The sequence below is a fragment of the Budorcas taxicolor genome, chromosome 5, assembly GCF_023091745.1.
Source record: "Budorcas taxicolor isolate Tak-1 chromosome 5, Takin1.1, whole genome shotgun sequence".
NCBI classification, from domain to species: domain Eukaryota; kingdom Metazoa; phylum Chordata; class Mammalia; order Artiodactyla; family Bovidae; genus Budorcas; species Budorcas taxicolor.
This window is the reverse complement of record NC_068914.1, coordinates 130,431,428-130,448,414: the sequence shown is the minus strand read 5'-3', so window position 1 is coordinate 130,448,414 and position 16,987 is coordinate 130,431,428.

Here is a 16,987-nt window from a genome sequence, read left to right as displayed (position 1 = left end):
GGTCATACTTTCCAGCTTCTTTGTATGCCTGATAATATTTGATTAGGTGCCAGACACTGTAAATGTAACCTTGCGAGGTATGGATATTTTTGTGTGGCTTTGTTCTGAGAGACATTTCAGTTACTTGAAAGGAGTTTGACCCTTTTGGCTCTTGGTTTTAAATTTTGTTAAACTAGAAAAAAGCAGCTTTTAGTCTGTGGCTACTTTGGGCCCACCTCTGACTAGTCTGAGTAGTCAGCTTCCTTGGTGGCTCAGATGGTAAAGAATCTGCCTGCAATGCAGAAGACCCAGATTCGATCCCTGGGTTGGGAAGATCCCCTGGCGTAGGAAATGGCTACCTGCTATAGTATTCTTGCTTGGGAAATTCCATGGAGAGAGGAGCCTGGCAGGCTGCAGTCCATGGAGTCACAAAGAGTGGGACACAACTGGGTACAGCAACAAAGATTAATTTCTCATATCTTAGGAATCACTGTCCTTTGTTGTCTGGTGTTCCATGTCTTAAGAGTCATTGATTTTGTCCTTTTTTGAATTGTTTCAGCAGGAGGTTAAATTCCTGTTACTTCATCTTGCTCAAAAGCAGAAATACCATATTTTACCATTATTAACCTATGGTATTTCTGCTTGATCAGAAGCCGAAATACCATATATTACCATTATTAACCTATGGTTGTAGTTCCCCTTCCTGAACTGTGAGGTCTTTAATAGTAGGGCTTTCATTTCTAGCACCTAGTACCATGTTGTATTTTGCACAGTACTTTCTCAATGGGTTTTTAAAACATGACCAGGGCAAAAGAAAAGTGAGAAAGAAAATTAAATGAACACTACATCTTCTACAAGGTTCCCCAGAACAATTATTGCAAGGGCTCCTTTTATTTTAAATACAAGGCCGAACTCTCTTCCATACCAATCTTAAAGCAAAGATGCTTACAAAGCCACTTAAAAATGGTACTCAATACATAATACATGTATTATTTTTCACTATTAATCAGAGCCCATGAAAAACATGGTATTCTTATTATAATACAAAAATCAAACAGTATTGTTTGACTTAGTCTGATAATAATAATTACTAAAGCTCCCTGATTTACAGAGATTCTTTCATTGATAATAATTTGAACTTTTCTGGTTATACTGCCGTTTTGTGGGAAGACAATTAAATGATGTTTACCTACATAAATGTTTCAGTAATTGCTTTCATTAAACATTTCATGTAGATTATTATATTAGACATTATTACCTGACAATCTGACAAACCTAAAGTCTTTAGTGGGAGAAATGATATTGGATTGACAATTAATAACATTAAATCCTTAGTTTTACACAAAGTTGTCACTAGTAAAGATAGCTGAGAATACTATAATGAATTAAATTATATCCCCTCCAAATGTGTATATTGGAGTTCTAGCTCCCTGTATCTCAGAATGCAACCTATTTGGAAATAGGGTCATTGTAGATATAAGTTAAGATGAAGTCATACTAGAGTAGGTGGACCCTGGTGGCTCAGACAGTAAAGAATCTGCCTGTAATGCTGGAGGCCAGGGTTCAATCCCTAGGTCAGGAAGATCCCCTGGAAAAGTAAATGGCTACCCACTCCAGTATTCTTGCCTGGAGAATTCCATTGACAGAGGAGCCTGGTGGGTTACAGTTCATGGGGTTGCAAAGAGTCAGACATGACTTAGCAACTAACACTTTCACTAATCAGATATGGCTTATGTTCTTTTAAACAAAGGAAAATTGGATACACATAGGAAGAACTTCATGTGAAGAAGGCAGAGATCAGGATGACGCTTTTATAATCTTGAGCAGCCTTAATTCCCCTCACCCTGTAAGGTTAAAAATTTACAGAGTCCAGGGATTAGGAGAGCTTCCCTGGTGGTTCAACAGTAAAAGAATCTGCCTGAAATGCAGGAGATCCAGGTTTGATCCCTGTGTCAGGAAGATCCCCTGGAGAAGGGTATGGCAACCCACTCCAGTATTCTTGCCTGGAGAGTCCCATGGACAGAGGAGCCATGGGGTCATAGAGAGTCAGACATCACCAAAGCAACTGAGCATGCATGCATGCAGAGATTAGGGTGTACTCATCTTTTTTAGGGGGGAGGAGGATTATTCTGCCTACCACAAGATCTAAGGCAGGTTATATGGGGCTTGTAATAAGCCCATGTACAATAATCACAGCAGAATTCTTCCGTGTTTGAGATGAAACCTTTTCATCTTTGTGAGATATTTTTTCTCCTTTTGAAAAATAGCTACTGATCTCCAATAGAGAGTGCTTCTTAACCATGGAGTATCAGGTGAAAAGGTTTTGGAAGACAGTTCTCTATGGCTGTCTCTGCACATCTCATTTTCAGGTCAATGTTCTGGACTCTCTTTTGGTGGATGTTTGCATAGGAAACAGCCTGAGAAAACAGAGATTAAGTGTTCCTTCAGTATAAAGATTGGACAGTTCTCCTAACAGCCTCTTTAAAACACTAGGGTTTCCTAAGTGCAGGGTTCCTCAGTTATGACACAAGCATAGATATTGTGTTTAGCATCCGCTTGGGCCCTGTGGAATTTTAGGGACAAAGACCCAATGCACACATGAAGCTTTGTCTTTTTCACTCTGCCATGAGTAATAAAGTCCTTTGCCTCTAACCCAGGAACTGGGTATCTTCTGCTAGCAGCGGAGAAACTGTAGCAGGCTAACTTGTTAGCTTGTCAGAAGAGTAAGATCTCAGACCCTTCCAAGTTTATGAGTTTTGGTGACAAGGATGAGATGCTGACAGAGACATCAATGTTTCCTGGAAGAGGAAAGAACAATGCCTCTTTGTGGACTGGGTTAGGGGGTCTGAGGAGCCTTCTTGGGATCCAGTAGCAAATGCTCTCTCTCGAGTAGTGGGTGAAATGGGAGAGTCAGGGACTCTTCCTATCTTACGTTTCAGCAAGGCTGAGCGCCAGGAAGTAAGGTAGAAACAAGCTGCCTCAGTGGTGTAAGTGTGTGGTTGTTCTCTTTCTTCCAGACAGGAAGAGAAGGAGTCAAGCAGGCTCTAAATCGAACAGAGAGCTTTGGATGTAAAAGCTTTAGAAGTTCTTTTGGCTGAATCATGATACAGTCACTCCAAACCGGAAGTGCCTTGTTGACTGGCACCAAAACAAATGTGCCTTTCTCGTGATCATGAAGGCTCTCTTTCTCTCTCTCCGACCCTGTTCCCTTGCTCACGCTAGTCCCCAACCTCAGCTATTTCCTCAGTGTGCTGGGGAATACTGGAAAGGGAAGGATTCTGTCTCCTATAGTTCTGTTAGGTATGAGGCCATAGTCTCCATCCTACACAAACCCAGAGGAGAAGGGGTGTCTGGATCTCTCGGATAGGTTTGCGGGCAGGGATCAGATGGAGGAGAAAGGCTAATGAGACCTGGTGTGTTGTTTTTGCTGCTTCTACAGGTTGGTGTCTTATACACGTGTACTTCCTTGTCATATGAGTACCAAAGGAGCCTATTGAAATTTAGGGAGAGTTGCAGGTAGAGAGAAGTGCTAGTACCACTTACCACCAGAGGGGCTTCCTGATTGAATAGGAGTGTTATTCTTCCCTCTGACATTAAAATTTTCATTAGAGAGGTAATGTCTTTTTGTTAAGTCAAAAATTTCAGTCTCAATAGCCCAGATAAGCCCTGATGAGTTATCATATTTCTGCCACCAGGAGTAGCTAATCAGTTCTGAGAAAACTCATATTTGCCAAGTAAATCTTCTCAGGACTGAAAGGATGGATTCACAACGCTCAGTCCATCCAGCAGTCAAAGAACAACTGCTGTGTCTTTGGTTCCTCATCACCAAAAAGGAGGTCCAGCACCACATGGGCACATTGGGTACTGGGGATGGTATGAGTCTCTAAAACTGATGTTTTTGACAACCGGAGCTTCTAGCAAAGGGAGGCAGCCTCCACCTGGCAGGAGCCTTTTGGGTTTTAAACTTGTGTCCTCCTTGACATGCTGCCAGGCACACACCTGTAGGAAATCAGCTACTAGCTTGCTCCTGAGCTCTTTGTCAGAACTTAATGCCTGGTCCACGGAGGTGTTCTGCAACTCTGATTTGACATTTCATTCTAAGTGGTTTAATTGTGACTCAATGACTAGTAGTGGGAAAGGATCAAAAAGCATTATTTATCAATTGGGAATATTACATTCAAGGATGTACCCTGTTTGGCCCCAGTGGCATCTCAGTTATACATACAAAAGTCGCAGCTATTCTTCTGGATGAAACTTTATCCCTTACTCCTTAACAGGAAGCTAAGCTCCTGGCTCAGTGGAGACCCTGATGCTCAGAGCTTCTCCAAAATGCCTGGGTCTGGTTCACCAATGTTGACATTTTTTGAGCTACTGGGCAGCTGAATTCATGGTAGCCCTTGAAACAAATATATGTTATGTTTTTGCCTTTTCAGACCATTTACCATCTGACAACGATGCACCTGTTATCACAAAAACTGCCTCCCCTAGCTCCCCTTTCCCTAGGTCATATGCCTTAGGAGCACAATTTGGTCACTGAATGCAACAGTCCTTCACCTGCTTCCAGGTGATTTTCAGAATGAAGATGATTGGGGAACAAACATATTTATTTTAAAAATTTGGACTTCCATTTTGAGTATTATTGAGGATGACTCATCTTTCCTTTTCCTAACATTAACCCCAGGCTGCTGCTGCTGGTTGATATTTCTTCCAGAAGGGAACTCAGCCAGAAGGCTTATACAAATCAAGCTTAATTCTGGTTAAGTTTTATAAAAGTGACCTTGGCTATCCTCCACTATCTCCTGGAGTTTGCTCAAATTCATGCCCATTGAGTTGGTAATATTATTTCACCATCTCATTCTCTGCCACTGTCTTCTCCTTTTGTCTTCATCCTTTCCCAACATTAGTGTCTTTTCCAGTGAGTCAGGTCTTCACATTAGGTGGCCAAAGTACTGGAGCTCCAGCTTCAGTATCAGTTGATCTCCAGTGAATATTCAGGATTGATTTCCTTTAGGACAGACTCGTTCAATTTCCTTTCAGACTCTCAAGAGTCCTCTCTAGCACCACAATTTGAAAGCATCAATTCTTCTGTGCTCAGCCTTCTTTATGGTTCAACTACTATGTGTGATATAAATAAATACGAGGATATATTGTACAGAATAAGGAATAGAGCCAATATTTTATAATAACTATAAATGGAATATAACCTTTAAAATTGTGAATTACAATGTTGTACACCGAAACATATAATATTGTACAATCATATCATTACCTCAATAAAAAGCTAAATTATCTAATTAATTTTATCTCCGTACATTTAGTTGATTGAAGAACTATTTTTTGAGCTATCATAATTTCTATAGCATTTCCTTATGATTAAGGGAATGGAAAGTTGCATAAGACAAAGTCCTCATCTTAGAGCATTAGCAGTTAAAGAAATTTTCATCATTCATTTAGTAAAGCCTTTCCCCATTTCTCTAAAAGATTCGAATCTGAAGCAACTGTTGAAAGGACCGTGGTTGGAATAATATTCTTTCGGGTAGCAAAAAGACAATATTAGCCTAAAGATACTCTAGCACCAATAGACTGCCTCCTCTACTGAACCACCTACATGCAGTTAAATATAGATATTAAGCTATAAAGTCATATTTAGTTTAATTTGGGGTTCTTTATATTCCTTACTGACAGCCTTATGAACTGTTCAGTTTCTGCTCTGAAAAGTTTGAATGCTGGTGTCTCTAAGAGCTTGAAATTTTAAACTTTGTATTCCTATTTTGTTTAATAAGCACTTTTCATAAACCATCATTTCAACTCTTTGCTCAAGAGAAGTAAGTTCTGTTATAGTATTTCACCTAATTTTGGAAGACAGTTTTTAAAAACGAGTCTCCAACAGGCAAGGAAATTATCATCTACTGCAACATTAACTGCAATGAAGTTAAAAATAGTAAAACTTATTTCATAAATTGGCATTTTCTTTACAGTTCCTCCCAATGTTTTTCTTCCTTTGTTAACAATTTGTGTTATAATGTTTTAAAATCTCACAAAAGTGATATAACTGTTGCACAGTTAAGTTACAATAACTGCACAGCAAAGATTTCCAAGCATCATGTCCTTTGTTCAAAATCTTTTTTTTTTTTTTTTTTTGCTTCCTGAGTTAAGGTTATTGTACAATAATTACACACCTTGTTAGACCTTATGCATTTAGTTCTGTACATTCTTCTCTGTTAACTTATTAGCAAAGAGAATGGGATATGACACCAGATTAACAGCAAGCATTGACAGGAATACACCTAATAATTCCTGACTCTAAACAAAAGCACTGATTATGACTAAAATAATTAGATTCAACTAATGAGAAGAGAATAGGTAATATATCCAAGTCTCTCTAGATTTCTTTCTTCTTCTTCAGGATATGAACACTTTTAATAAGAAACATTTGAGAAAAGAAGTATTAAGAGGAGAGAGAGAGATGAATCATGAGAAGGACTTTATTTTTAATCCACACCTAACTTCCTCACTATCCAAATTCTGGTTTTTAACCTAAGCAGATCATAAAAAATAATGTATGCTATCCATGTTGTCCTCTCTATCACCCAACTTTCAGCTCTTCTTTCCCATTTCAGTGCATTCAAGACTAATGATTAAGATATCTCTCAAACTCCCCTTCCATCCAGGCTGCCACATAGCACTGATCAGGGTCCATGTGCTGTATATAGTAGGTCCTTGTTGGCTATCCATTTTAAATACAGCAGTGTGTAAAAGGCCATTCAAAACTCCTTTGGGAGAGAATGAATACATATATATGTACGGCTGAGTCCCTTCGCTGTTCTCTTGAAACTGTGACAACATTGTTTGTTAATCGGCTATGTCCTTGTTAAGTCACTAAGCATGTCTGACTCTTTGTGACCCCTTGGATTGCAGCAGATCAGGCTTCCCTGTCCTTCACCATCTCCCGAAGTTTGCTGAAATTCATGTCCGTTGAGTCCCCAGTACAAAATAAAATAAAAGATTCTTTTATTTTAAAAAGGATGTTATCTCATTTTCCTCTACAATATTTCAGGAATTATTCAGTATTATTTTATGAATTTCAGATGAGCCCTAGTCCTCAACTTCAGGTGATCAATAAACAGTTACTAGTCATACAAAAACACATTTGTTCAAATATTTATTAAATGCTAATTATGGGATAAACTCTGGTCTGAGTAACACAATTATTGGTGTAAAATGGTGATAATAAATAAATACATTCAATCATAAAGCTTTCAGTCTGGGAGGAGATAGATGCTGATTAAGAAATTAAGGTGATGGGATTCCCAAGAATTTGCTTTGCAATGCAGGGAACTAAGATTCCACATGCCAAGGAGCAACTAAGCCCACAACTAGAGAGTCTGTGCATCACAAAGGAAGGTCCCATAAGATGCAATGAAGATCCTGCATGCCACAGCTACTAAGACCTAATAGTGGCTCAGAGGTTAAAGCGTCTGCCTCCAATGCGGGAGACCTGGTTTCGATCCCTGGGTCGGGAAGATCCCCTGGAGAAGGAAATGGCAACCCACTCCAGGATTCTTGCCTGGAGAATCCCATGGACGTAGGAGCCTGGTAGGCTACAGTCCATGGGGTTGCAAAGAGTCGGATACTACTGATGACCTCACCTTCACCTTCACCTAATGTGGCCAAAGAAATGAAATAAATAAATATTCTTTAAAAAAGAAATTAAAGGGAAAATGTCATAAAGAAGACCAGGGTGGAAGCATGTAATAGAGACCTAAACTATTATGGGATGGAACAAATTGATTTGCAAAAAGTGGGGAAAGGCATTCTAGTAAATGACAATTTTAAATGAATCTTGAAGCCCTATAGAAGTTAGCAGAGGTGTTTTGGGCATGAGAAAGGAAAGTTGATGGAAATTAAGAACAACAATCCTAACAGAGAAAACATGCGCAAAGACGTGGATGAGCAAGAACACACCACAGTCCATGAACTAAGAGGGTTAATATGACTGGAGCATAGTCATAGAACAAGTAGAGTGTTTCTTAAAGGTGTTCCTTCAATCTCTATTCTAAGCCTTCTTTTCGTCTCATTTTATACTATATCTGTGACTTCAAGGAACCATGGATTTTTTTATGTCCTGCAAGAAAATGCTTTATAATTTTAATTCTGTAGATAGCTCTTCTGATTTCTATATAGTTATATACTACAGTCCACTCAAGGCCTCCAACTGATTCAAAGGCAACTCAAATTCCAGATGTACAAAATCAGACTAATAACGCCCCCTGAAAATTATCCTCTTCTAATGTTCCCTGTCTTTTCATTATCTCATCTGTTTTTTTTTTCCATTAACGCCCTCTTTCTATTCCAATATTCAATCCAGGGTACTGTGTTGCATTTAGTTGTTTTTTTAAAAGTTATTTAATTTATTTATTTGACTGTGTGGGGTCTTAGTTGTGGCACATGGAATCTTCCTTTTAGCATGTGAAATCTTTCATTGCAGTGGTCAGGCTCTTCGTTGCGGTATGCAGGTTTCTCTCTAGTCATGGTGTGTGGGCTCAACAGTTGTGGTGAGCTAGCTTAGTTCCCCCGACCAAGGTTCAAACCCATGCCCCCTGCATTGGAAAGTGGATTCTTAACCACTGGACACTAGGGAAGTGACTCATTATCCCAAAGATCAGAAATGAGGCTTCATTTTGGACAATTGTCTTCATCTTCCTTCTCTGCATTATCCAATGTGTAACCAAACGTGTTGATTTTACTTCTTGTTCATCTCGTGAGTAAGTTAGTTTATCTCTACCTCCACCATCACTACCTTAGTCTGAGCAATCACCCACTTACCTTTGAATTACTAAAGACCTACTCCTTGGTTTTCTTGCATCTGTTGTCTGGTCATGCCATACTTATTCTCCACCCTGCAATGTTAAAATTATTTCACACATTGCAGATTACCCTTTTCTGCTTAGGATGGAGAAAAATGGAAAACAACTGTGCCCATTCTACAAAAATGAAATCACTGGACAATCTTCAAATTCAAATTGACATCCTTTCTTGAATTACTTACAGAGCAAAGTTCACAGGACAAGCAAATAACCTGAAATCCAAAGACAACGAGTAATGCCACACTACCTTACTTGATGTGATGTAGCTAATGCTATTTATGTATTTGATGTAAGGTAGCTAATGCTACCTTATCTGAAGCAAAATCTGCAGAATTCCACAGTGGTAAAAATGATCCAGCTAGAAATTTTTAAGAAATTAGTAAAGGCTGACTATGGGCTAACATGAGGAAAGAACTCCTAGGGGTGCAGGTATATGGGAAGAAAAAGAGTCTAGAGGAAACATTACTATAGTGCTGTGGGAAGATGGAAACAGCAGTTAATTTCTTCATTGGCTTCCCTGGTGGCTCAGTGATAAAGAATCCATCAGCCAAGCAGGAAATGGGTTCAGTCCCTGATTGGGAATGATCTCCTGGAGAAGGAAATGGCAACCTGCTCCAGTATTCTTGCCTGGGCAGTCCCATGAACAGAGGAACCTGGCAGGCTACAGTCCATGGGGTCACAAAAGAGTCGGACGTGACTTAGTGATTAAACAACACCACCTTCTTTATTGAATAAAGTTCTTAAACTGTTAAGGAAGACAACAAAGAATACTCTCCCTTAGGGTACTGTTAAAGACTCATTCAAACTATGAGTTGACTTTGTTGTTGAATTGACTAGGTTGTATTTTTATTCTTGGTGGAAATATGAGAGACCAGATATGCGATTATAATGGACTTCTAGTTAAAATGAACTATTTATGACTTGTAGAAATATGCTCTAAAAATACAAGCTGACTATTCATAAGCTTTACAAACAAGTCATTGCAGCTGGCGGAGGGCAATAGAAAAAAAAAATCCTCTCCTCCTGGGTTAGTGGCAGGAATATGTGCTGTGCCAGTAAGTAAAAGTGGAAGAAGGGCAGGAATACAGAGAAGGCCACGTAACCTAAGTGTGTGGACACAGTGCTTCCTAAGACTGAGGCTTCATTGCAGAGAAAAGCTCCATACTTCTTCCTGCCATGCTGAGTCACTTCAGTCGTGTCCAACTCTGCAACCGTATGGACTCCAGCCTGCCAGTCTCCTCTGTCCATGGGATTTCCCAGGCAAGAATACTGGAGTGGGTTGCTGTGCCCTCCTCCAGGGGACCTTCCCAGGGATTGAACCCGTGTCTCCTGAGACTCCCGAATTATAGGCAGATTCTTTACCACTGAGCCAGCAGGGAAGCCCATACTTCCTTCTACTACCAGACTAATAGGTTTAGAAGAACAAATAGCAGCAGTATATGGTTTAAGAGAAACAGGAGCACATAGAGAGAGCCACTCTGAGTGATAGAATTAAGGAGAGACTTCAACTAAGATTGGAAGAGATATTGAGAAAAACATTCTGTAAACCAGCTCCCATTTTAAATACAAAATAATTATAGAGGAATCTGAAGTTAGTGGTGCACTTATAATAACCATACAGCAGCAGCAGCAGTAACAAATACCAAATACTATTCAACTCCAGAAAAGCAGAATCTAAATCTCACACTAACAGCCTAGAACAAGAAAGTTCTTAGTTACTCAGCAGTGTCTGACTCTGTGACCCCAAGGACTATAGCCCACCAGGGCTCCTCTTTCCATGGGATTTCCTAGGCAAGAATTTTGGAGTGGGTAGCCATTTCCTATTCTAGGGGATCTCCCTGACCCAGGGATTGAACCCGCATCTCCTGTGTCTCCTACATTGCAGGAGGGTTCTTTACCCACTGAGCCATCAGGAAACCCAGAACAAGAAAAGGCATGCCTAATTCCAGCCATAAATCTCAGCCTCTGCTATTCTAAATATGATGTTAAAGTTTCAACAAAAAGACTGGAAGGCATACAGAATTCAAGGAAAAGCACCACAATGACAAAAGACAAAGAAATCTCTTTGATGTGAACCAGATTCAAACATGAGGGCTTCACAGGTGGCTCAATGGTAAAGAATCCACCTGCCAATGCAGAAGCTGCAGGAGATGCCAGTTCAATCCCTGGACCAGTAAGATCCCCTGGAGAAGGAAATGGCAACCCACTCCAGTATTCTTGTCTGGAGAATCCCCATGGACAGAGGAGCCTGGCAGGCTACAGTCCATGCTGCTACTGCTGCTGCTAAGTCAATTCAGTCGTGTCCAACTGTGTGACCCCATAGACGGCAGCCCACCAGGCTCCCCCACCCCCCTGCCTCCTGCAGCTTAAGATGCCTTCTCTTGAGAACTATGAGTGATAAGCTATCTTTATAGTGACCACTAGCTCCTGTTCTGTGGGTGTTACCTCAAAATTTTTATTACTATATTATCTTTTTTGGCTGCACTGGGTCTTCACTGTGGCATGCAGGCTTTTCTAGCTGCAGCATGCAGGCTTAGTTGCCCCACAGCAGGGATGGAACCTATATCCTCTGCACTGAAAGGTGGACTCTTAACCCCTGGACCACCAGGAAGTCCTCTATTACAGTATATTTTAGGACAAAACATCAACTAAGAATTTGAATTGAGATATCTCCAAGAAGATATAAGAAATGGCCAGTAAACACATAAAGGGATGGTCAACCCATTAGTCATTAGAAAAATGCAAACCAAAACCACAGTGAGAAATCACCATCTCACATCCATTGCAGCAGTATTCATAATAGACAAAAGATGGAAACAACCTATACCTTTAGAATGGAATGCTATCGGCTATCAGTTCAGTTCAGTCACTCAGCAGTGTCTGACTCTTTGTGACCCCATGGACTGCAGCACGCCAGGCTTCCCTGTCCATCACCAACTCTCAGAGCTTGCTCAAATTCATGTCCATTGAGTTTGTGATGCCATCCAACCATCTCATCTTCTGCCGTCCTCTTCTCCTCCTGCTTCAGTCTTTCCCAGCATCAAGAATACAACATGGATGAACCTTAAAAACGTTATCTTAAGTGAATGAAGCCAGTCATAAAGGACCATATATTGTATTATTCCATTTATATGAGATATACAGAATAGGAATATCTATATAGAGACAGGAGTTAGATGAATTGTTGCCTAGGGCTGGGGTTGGGTAGCAAGTGACTGCTTTGGGGATTGGAGAAGAAAATAAAATTGAATCATGCCGATTGTTGCACAACTATGTGAACTTATAAACAAACAAACAATGAATTATACTCTGAAAGTGGATAAGTTATGTAATATGTGAATTATATCTCAATCTGTCAAAAATATTGGCGTAGAGATCCCTTTAACATCCAAGTGAAGATGCCAGGTTCTTACCTGCAGATATTACTCCGATAGGCACCTACACATAAAGAAACAGATAGGAGCTATCAGAGAGTAACAGGAAGATAGTATAAACAAGGGATCAGTAAATTTCATCACTTTGCTGATTCATCAAAGTGATTTTTTTAAACCCTGAATGTCTTATTCAATAGTTTTTTATTGTATTTATCACAATTGCAATTTTTAGTACATGTGAATAGTAAACAGCTCACCTTTCTGTGGACTTTGCTATTTCTGTTGGCTTTGAATGTATCTTAATGGTATTATAAAGCTGTGCAAAATGATTAGGCCACTTGCAGACAATGTGCCTATTTGGCAGGTAGAGGAAAGAAATGCAGAAGAGAGGAGAAGAGAGAGCAGTGGGAATAGTAATGGCTTAATAACTTCACTAACATTTTTTATTAGGGTTTTCTATGCTTTACCAATCACCAGTGTGTGAGATTTTGGGCAGCTGACACTAGGGCATGGGGACAATGGAATCAACCAAACTGCTAGTAAATTCAATGACCAAATTTTAAACATAATCATTCCTCTTTTTCATTTATGATCATTTACAAATGTGTGGGCTTCCCAGGTGGCACTAACGGTAAAGAAACTGCCTACCAATGCAGGAGACGTAAGAAATGCAGGTTTGATCCCTGGGTTAAGAAGATCCACTGGAGAAGGAAATGGCAACATGATCCAGTATTCTCGCCTGGGAAATCCCATGGACAGAGGAGCCTGGTGGGCTACAGTCCATAGCGTCTCAAAGAGTCGGACACAACTGAAGCAACTTAGCACACACAATGTGTAACAGTATCTAAGGTGTTAACTAGACATTAAGTAATTTGATTTTTATAATAATGGGGAATCTCATACTTTGCATTCATTTGCGGTATATTGTTTCCTCAAGGACAGTTTTCAAGGGCAATAGATGCATCTGAATATCAGCTGAGTAACATGGTAGAAGGTCATCATAGAGATGCTTCCTTCTAAGAAGAAATGCTGAAGACATTTCTCTTAGAATTTCAACTGTTCTTTAATTAATGTGCCTGAAAAAGACAAGTATAATTCAAATGAAGTCTGGTAAAGTTGTTTAGATGTATGTCTGAATAATCAAAGAGGAGAAACCATTGAGGCTGAAGACAAGTGAATTTCTCTTAAGGCAGCTAAAAAATTAATTGCCAACTGCATTATTGTGGAGCATTTCACAATTTCAGAGAAAACTTCATGTTTAGTTTTTTGGGAATGCCTTTTCATATTCCAGTTTTAAATTTTTCTTCCTGCCTTCACCCAGGTCCCTGGAATAGTGGGCTGAGATTATGCAAAATCACTCAAGTATACATTCAGGTTTGTGATTCAGAAAGTGTTTAGACTGTAGTGGCAAATTGGAATTTTTAGAACAGGTAGACTGATAAGGTATAATTTTATAAAACACGTGATATGTTATAAGTGAAAGTGAAGTCGCTCAGTCGTGTCCAACTCTTTGCCATCCCATGGACTGTAGCCTACCAAGATCCTCCATCCATGGGATTTTCCAGGCAAGAGTACTGGAGTGGGGTGCCATTTCCTTCTCCAGGGGATCCTCCTGACCCAGGAATCGGACCCAGGTTTCCTGCATTGTAGGCAGACACTTTACCATCTGAGCCACCAGGGAGATCCTCCATAATTTAATATAAGTCCTCTTATATTAAAAGGGGAAAAACACTTTTCTTGTAAGAGAAACTATATAGAATAAAGTTTAGGAATATCTTTCTGACCAGGAGGTACATTTAAGAGATGTTAAGAGTCTCTCACAAAGGAAACACTCTTAGATCAGAACACTGGGAGGTTGTGTGTATAGAATTCTCAATTGTATCTAGAGGGACAAATATCTTTAAAAGTTCAGAAATATTGAATTAATGTTACTTATTAATTTATGAATATTGCAAGTTTGAATTTTCATAGGTCTTTTTTTCCTTCAAGATAAGATGTATACATATATATATACACATAAACAAATAATTTGGTCACAATAAATGAGAGAGATTTTCTTAAAGTAATTTAAAACATCTATCCTCTCCATCTTCCATCTTCATAAAACATTTTCTATAGTACCTGTTATGATATGATGATAACAATATGGTAAAAAATTTTTAATTAAGTTTTAATGGAGTATAGTTGATTTACAATGTCATGTTAGTTTCTGCTGTACAGCAAAGTAAATCAATAATACATGTACATATATATATATACACACTCTTTTTTTTAGGTTTTTTCCCCATTTAGGTCATTACAGAGTATTGACTAGAGTTCCCTGTGCCATAGAGTAGGATCTTATTATTAACAGTTATCTATTTTCTGTATAGTAGTGTGCCATGGGGCTGCAAAGAATCAGACACACTGAGTGACTGAGCACACTCACACACATGTCAGCCCCAGTCTCCCAATTTATGACCCCCTCCTCCTTCCCCTTGGTTACCGTAAGTTTGTTTTCTACATCTGACTCTATTTCTGTTTTTTAATAAGTTCATTTGTACCATTTATTTTTTTAGATTCCACATATAAGCGATATCATAAATTTGTCTTTCTCTGTCTGACTTATGGTAAACAATTTCTATTCCTTCAAGTGGTGGGGGACAGCTTCCCAGGTGGTTCAGTGGATAAATAATCTGTCCTCAATGCAGGAGACACAGAAAATGCAGATTTGGTTATTAGGTGAGGTTTCCAGATTAAACCATGAATCTAAAAGAATCATAAATACCTGTCCTGTTCAACTGCTTACATCTGCCAAGAACAATACTTTAAATAGTTCAGATAGGCAAAACTCTCACCAATCAAAAAACTCTAGAGAAAACATTCCCATAACACAACTATGGCTAACAGCCTCCACTATCTATAAATGCTCTTTACCCTTAAGTGGAATCAATTGATGTACTGCTTTTGAAACACATTTATTTTTACTCTGTCAAATAGAAGATAGAAACTGGCCACCATCTTTCAAATAAGATCTGTGTTACATCTGATTTTACTAAATTTTTAATTAAAATATAAAATAATTATAATAATGTTTAATAATGTTTTTATTAAAATAGTAAAAATTTTATTAATTATTTTTTAGAATAGAAGTGCCAAAAATATCCTGTTAAAACCACATTGGCTTTAGAAAAACACAGATAGGTTCAAATCTAGATTCTTAATGGATGTGTTAGTGTAACTCAGACTCTTGTTAGTAAATGGGGGGTAATCATATCTATCACAGAGTTGTTGCAACGATTACATGAGACAAAGCAAATGAAGTGTCTATCATAAACACTCAGAAATGATAGCTCTTATCAATGCCTAGATCAAAAGAGGTAAGGACTCCACCCATACATTCTTTCTGCCCCCTCTCTTCTCATAATGTGAAACTGACATCCACCATATTATTAGGTAATTTATCTACCATGATCCAGTTGAATGATGACAGTCAGTACTAGACTCTTCGCCTCCTGACTCCTCCCTTCACCATCCTCCACATTCCCCATCTCACTCAGAAAAATTCCATATTCCCTATGAAGTCATAAGGATACTCCATGAACCCACTGTCTACCCTCATCTGCTAGCGTGCAGCCCACAGTCCACAATCCTTAGTGTTCAAAATAGCACAATGTCTCATGGGATTTTGCAGCCTCCCAGCCTCCCAGACCTCTGTCCTGGGTGATTCCCTCCCCTAGAAACTTCCTGACCTTCCCCCTTCCCCAGTGGGACTACCCCCTCATTCATCCATGCTCTAATGTATTTTTCTTTTTGAAGGATGATTAAAATTTTATTTTAAACATAGGTATAAACAAATTTTAATTAAGTAAATTTTCTAAAGTAAAAGTTTGTTTTGAATGATGGTTTCTATTGTTAATACTTCTAAATGTAACACTATTTTCTTCTTTTATTTAATGGTCTATATTTTTTGCTAAGTTAAAGGAAAGTATTTTTTTTAATTGGGGGATAATTACTTTACAATGTTGTTTTGGTTGCTGCCATACAACAAAGCAAATCAGCCATAAGTATACGTATATCGCCTCCCTCCCACCCAGTCCCATTCCACCTCTAGGCCATCACAGAGCACCGAGCTGAGCTCCTTGTGTTATGTAACAGCATCCCATTAGCCATCTGTTTTACACATGGTAGTGTATGTCGGTCCTTGCCACTGTTTCAGTTCGTCCCACCCTCTCCTCCCCCTTCTGGTTCCACAAGACTGTTCTCTGTGCCTCTGTTCCTGCCCAGTAAATCGGTTCACCATCCACTGCATTCTTTAGCTTTACTCTCACGCCCTGTAACTGTACTCTTGGCTTGTTTATATGTCTACGTCTCTCCACTAGAAAGCAGGCTCCTGTGGAAAAGCAATACAGTTGGTAGCACTTCTGTTTCTGCTTCTGTCTCCATCCTTGGGATGATTCCGATGGGGAAAGGCAGGACCATTTGAAAGTGATCACTTGTAGCGTGAATATTCAACAACAGCTGGGAATCTTCCAGGCAGGTCCTCTGAACAAATATCTATTTCTAAACATCACGGGAGGTACGGGGCCTGTGTCAGGTATTCAAATAAACTTTTAAGTGGACTCAGATGATAAATATTTGCTCTCTTAGGAATAAAATGGTTCTATGTATACATTATGCTTAACTGGGAATTTCCTCTGCTATTTGTTTAGTTCTCATCAAATTCATACTTATTCTAATTGTTATTACTTCACTTTCATCTTTAATAAACACACTGTGTGTGTATTT